At 41.8% G+C, this 6,000-nt stretch overlaps 1 protein-coding gene across 1 annotated transcript in view; it reads left to right on the top strand.

The window, feature by feature from the left end:
• The first annotated feature begins 2,390 nt into the window (after positions 1–2,390).
• SH3TC1 (SH3 domain and tetratricopeptide repeats 1) overlaps positions 2,391–6,000 on the top strand; it is a 54,592-nt gene continuing 50,982 nt past the window's right edge. Inside the window, exon 1 of the mRNA XM_075194384.1 lies at positions 2,391–2,499. The gene's annotated coding sequence lies outside the window, so the exon portion shown is untranslated. The remainder of the gene's footprint in view (positions 2,500–6,000) is intronic.

Raw genomic sequence — 6,000 nt, 5'->3', positions numbered from 1 at the left:
ATTATATTAACTTCGAAAATATTACCCAACACTGCCTTCTTTTCTTCTCTCCAGTTTTCCAGTTAGATTGTAAGCTCTTCTGAGTCAAGCTCATATTGCTTCATTTGTTTTGGATCTTCTGCAATCTCCAGTTCTATTTTTTATATTGTGTGTTCTTTTCTTTATCACTGTAAATACATACATACAAACTAGGCTTACAAAACAATTTCCACACTCATATTAAGTGTGTGGAAATTAACAGCACTCATGGGTGTGGAGAGTGGGTGATTTACCCTGAAAGGGTACAGGCTTCTCTAAAGTTTAGGCAGAGGCGAGCTGGGCCGGGGGGTATCGGCCCCCCGGGCCGCTCAGTCTAACCGCTGTTTGGGCGATGCGGCCGCCTGTGCGCTGACGTGGCCGCATCACATGACACCAGCAATGCGGCTGCGTCATCATTGATTGACGCGGCCGTATCGCGTGTCATGTGTTGCGGCCGCCTGTACGCCCCCCGGGCTGAAATTTGCCAGCCCACCTCTGAGTTTAGACAATAGGATATATGCCCTAATAACAGGAAGTAAATGTATCAAGGTCCGATTTTGAAAATCCAGAGATTTTCTCATGGATGTTTCATCTCACAGATGTATTAAAGTGACATTTGCTGTTAAATCGCCAGAGATGTGTTTCTGTCAAAATCGCTATTTACAAAATCGATAGAGATCAAAGTCCCAACTTTTTGCCACTCCAGCTATACAAGTCTCAAATGTATGAAGGTGCGATTAAGCAAACTCTCCTGAGTTTGCTTTAAAACACACCAGATGCAACACGCTGCATCCTAGCATTAGTAAACACATCACCAGGGCCTGATCAGTCAATAGGCTGACCAGGCTGCAGCCTGGGGCGCTGGAGCCAGGGGGGCGCAGCGTTGCCAAGATGTTTTTTTTTTTTTTTTCTAAATGTGGCAGCCAGAGTCATCGGGGCCACCCCTGGTCTAAAGGAGAGGTCCCGACCGTCACATGACAGTCAGTCTGGCAGCCATAGGTGCTAGCTGCCTGACCGTGTGGCTGCGGGCGCTTCTTACTCTGGTCACGTAAGATCAGGACTTCCACATCTCACGTGACCAGAGTAAGAAGCGCCCGCGGCCACACTGACAGGCAGCTAGCAGTGATCGCTGCCAGACTGCCTGTCATACACAGCGCTGAAGAGAGGACTCCACAGCAGGTAAGTCCGTTCTAATGTCTCGGGGGAGGGGCGGCAGATGGGCAGGTGAGGTGGCTAAAGGGGGCAGGTTAGGTGGCTAAAGGGGGCAGGTGAGGTGGCTGGAGGGGGCAGGTGAGGTGGCTGGAGGGGGGGGCGCTCCTGCTGAAATAGCCTAGGGTGGCTGAAACCCTTAATTGGGCCCTGCACATCACAGTTACACTGTCTGCCTATACAGCCGGAGGTCCAGCAGCTGTCAAATGTGTAAAAATAGATAAATGTTTTGTTTTTTTTAAAAATCGTGGGGTCCCCCCGCCCGGCCACTATTAACCCTAGTGCAGCCAGCCTAATGCTGGTTGCGTGAAAATAGGGGAAACATTTGCGATTTTCACTCAACCAGCACTAGGCAAACCAGCCTGGCATGGGTGGTATTATAGCAGGGGGACACACGGCAGGGGCACCCCCTGCCATAATGACAACCAACCCCCAGGCTGTTAAGTGCTGGGCTGGATTCCCTAGGGAGTGGGGTCCAAGGAAAAAAATGAAAATCGTGGAAAACCCCACGCAAATTTCCCCCCCGATTTTCACGTAACCAGCAGTAGGCTGGCAGCACTAGGGTTAATAGTGGCCGGGCGGGGGGACCCCACGCTTTTTTTCTTTTTAAACTTTTATCCATCTTTACACTTTTAACAGCCGTCGGACCTCCGGCTGTATAGAAAGGGGCAGTGTAACAGTGATGTGTTTATTAATCACGCTGCTAGATAAGGACAACACAGGAGAGTTAGCTAAACACGGGAGTGTTTGACATCGCAACGAATCGCCAGAGATGACCAGTGATTTGTAAGATTAGAGTAAAAATCGCAGTTTAATACATCTGGCAACTAAAATCGCGGGTTATCACCCGCAATTTGCTGCTATTTTAAAACGCTGAAAAAAAATCGGACCTTGATTCATTTACCCCCAGATCTCTGTCTTCTACTAAATTACAGCTGTAACAAATACACAAGTATACACCTATGTACGTCACACAATATGTTCTACAGAGTTCTGTAAAAGGCAGTGAGGTTATTTTTTTTTTTATTTCATATAACGATTATGTATCTGTGAAAGCAATGGTCATCAGGACACATTGTTAATGGTCAACTATTTGTTAGTTCAGAGAGTCCGAACTCAGCTCCGGGTAGTTCAGTCAACAGGAAAGGTAAAGAGGTCAGACAGGAAAGCCATGTATGAGAAGGCAGTTCTGTGCAGTCCTGTACACAGCACACTGGTGGGGAAGGCTCATGTTTGTGAATTTGCTACAGAGAGCAAGATCAGGACAGCAAGGTAAGACACAGCAACCCTCATACACCCAGCTGCAATCACTGCATATAAACTATCTCATACAAGTATGTTATAATAACACATATACATGCTTATAGTATGTATTTTATGTTTTAAATGTGGCTGTTCTACATTGTATTCTCTCAATGTTCTGTGTGTTCTGCTCCTGAGCATAATTCTGTTTTTATAATGTTATGGACATGTTAGAGCTGAAAGGAAAGGACCATAAAATGATATATTAAAATTATGTATTATATATATATATATATATATGATTCCTAGAAATATTATGTTTCAGTTGGTTACTTTAAAGCAAATGGAAAAGTTAAAGAGTAACTGTACTAAGAAAACATTAGCAAGTTGCGCTGTGAGAGATTAATATGTGGCCATGTATCCATTCTCTTGTTTGTTTTGCTTTGTACTGAGTGCCAGAATGTGATCTGAAAATACACTGACTACATTATCTGGGAACACATGCAGAGCAGAGTCACCGCAACGCAGCATTGTTACAGAGTGACCGTTAGCAATAAATATTTTATTTATACTGTAAAATTGAATATAATTAATTGTATTTCATATAAGAGTTTTTATAGGCTTGATATTTAGTTTTATTATTCCTACAATAGTGTGTCGGTGTCTAGGATGCCTTCGATACATTTCAATTTGTAGGATTTGATTCATTAAGGAGAGTAAAGCAAAAACAAAAAAAAGGATTAAATTTGCACCTTGGCAAAACCATGTTGCATTGGAGGGGGAGGTAAATTTAAAATGTGGGGGCAGACTTATAGTTGGGATAGGAAATGTCCTAGGTCAACTTTAAATTTACGTGTAAACATAGAGCTATCAAGTATTTGTGTGCGACATGAAAAAACAGACTGTATTTAACTTATGTGCAGCATAATAAACTAATTTGCACCCCGTAATGTGTTGAGAGCACTTGCCAATCAGTTCTATCGACACATATTAAGCTTTTCATGTGTAAGGTGCACTGACCAATCATTGCTCTGGACACATTACAAAGCATCAATGTGTCAACTCTCCTGCCATAGGTGGAAGGAGAATCAGCCCTTAGACAGCCGCCAGGAGGGTGAGTATCTCTAGAATAGCAGGGTCCATGACATCAAACCCCTGTCACTCTGACAATTATAGGCATAGTGGTTTACTAGCAAAATACCCTTGTGAATGGATATCCCTGTTAATCTCTCCATAGACTAGACTCCCAACTGCAGCAACATAAATTAGTAGATATAAGTAAATCTTCCTGGAGTTGGAGAGCTGCAGTCCAAATACTGCCGTTCCCCTTTAACGGCCATCACCCCCCCTCCAGCTTTTGTAGGAGGGGGTAGGAGGGGCAGTCAGTCACCCCAGGAATCTGCTGGATCCACACTGGACCACTAGATTTAGTACATTTATCTCTTAAATAAAGTTTTAAATATATTTTAAACAATTTCATACATTCATTGTACAATGGACACATTATAAAACATTTATCACAGCATGTGTACAGGGAGGAATTGCAGGGGGCCCCGCCACAGGGGTGTATCCTCGAAATTGCCCATTTTTACCCTCAATTTTCTTGTGCATTTTCATGTACTACTAAATACTGATGCTTTCAAGCCATGTTCCTTATGGTAAGAGGCATCCGGTGTAGGTGTGTATAAGTACTTTTCTATATAAACAATTCTGGCAAGTTTACAGCCTTGTGTATTTTTCTTGAAAATATTCTCTCGATTGGAGATACATTATTTTATTGGCAACTGTGAATTTTTGTCAGTAAAGTGAGACCTTGGAGAATAGCTCCATCTATTTGAGGATGCACAGATTGCTATTACCATCTACACTGAGCACAAGAATCTGCAATATATTGAATATCTGCCTGTAGACTTATCCCCACAAAAACATATTCTTCATTGTTCTCCAGGTTAAATTACCTTTTACATTTTCAGTCCTGCAAATGTTTTCTCTCTTCCTCTCTCTCTCCCTCTAACTCTTTCTCTCTCTCTCTCTCTCTCTCTCTCTCTCTGTCTCTCTTTGTGACTCTTTGTGTCTCTCTCTGTCTCTCTCTCTCTTTCTCCCTTTCTTACTCTCATTTGAACCCCGTGACTGGCAGATTGATGAGAATCCAGAGACCAGAATTATCATAGCCATTATTTTTTCTCCTGCTTCAATTTCTTTCATCAACAAAACCAATTCGGGGAAAAAGTTACACCTTTAAGAACTCTGGAACAAATTGATTTCCTGGGCCTATTCCTACAAAGCTGCAGGTCACCCTGGAATGAACAAGAGCATAGACATTATCTATAAAGATTATCTGGTGACAGTTGGGTGGATTTCTTTTCCTGGGTAGAATTTGCTATTCATTGATAATCATTTGCATTCTTCTTCCAAGGAATCTCAGTTTGTCATAATTCACAGTCAGCATTCCGGAATGCAGATGACTTCCATCCTTACGGCTCAACATTTTCTGCTGTTGGTGCTAAGATTGCCGATTTCCTCTCGCTCTGGTCATAAACACAAGCCCTATTATTTAAAGCTGCCAAGCGTCAAAGGTTCTTTGCTGACAAACATTGGAAGCAATCTCCTCTATTTTGCTCTGACAGCTTATTTCCTGGATTGTCTTTAGTATGTCACTTTCCAGTAGTCAGCAGCCTCCTGGTAGATTTCATTTAGGGGATACAAACTGTGGTCACCTTGCAATAGGGTCCAAGGGGTATATTTACTAAACTGCGGGTTTGAAAATTTTGAGATGTTGCCTATAGCAACCAATCAGATTCTAGCTGTCAGTTTGTAGAATGTACTAAATAAATGATAACTATTATTATTATTATTATTATTATTATCTTTGACTTATAAGGCGCCACAAGGGGTCCGCAGCGCCGTACATTACATATACAGAAGACAGAACCAAGACACAACATGATACAAAAATATATACAAACACAGGTGACAGGGTAAAGCAAAAAGGGTGGTACTAATTGGGGAAGAGAAACTAGAATCTGATTGGTTGCTATAGGCAACCAATCCTTTTGCCCCAAGTCCTTTTGTTTGGTCCTCTGGTGACAATTAGATTCCATGCATAATGAAGTCTGCACCAACGACTAGAAACACATATGATCATCCCTGTAGTTAATAACCCTTAAAGTTAGGTCCTCATTCATTAGTTCATATAAAATTATTGAAAATCATGTTACGAATTGTCTTGAATTACCCATCACACTCAGAATCCCTTATTATTTTCCTATCTGAATGCCAGAAATTCCTTCTTTATCACATGTAGGTGGCCCAGGCTCTTCTAGTGGTACAAAGGGAAAAAACAGGCATGACCAAATTCCCATTGGTGTGGTTTGTTAAAATGTGGATATGTCTAACAGCCAATGAAATGTGAATCATTTCAAATTGCTATATTATATTACAACAGAGACTCCATCTAACCAGTATTTAATACAGAGCCTGCTCTAGATATCATTATACAATACAAAGAACAATCTGTTGACTTATATGCAA

The sequence above is a fragment of the Mixophyes fleayi genome, chromosome 1, assembly GCF_038048845.1.
Source record: "Mixophyes fleayi isolate aMixFle1 chromosome 1, aMixFle1.hap1, whole genome shotgun sequence".
Taxonomy (NCBI): domain Eukaryota; kingdom Metazoa; phylum Chordata; class Amphibia; order Anura; family Limnodynastidae; genus Mixophyes; species Mixophyes fleayi.
Note: the sequence above shows the minus strand (reverse complement) of the source record. Positions and strands in the feature narration are given on the sequence as shown.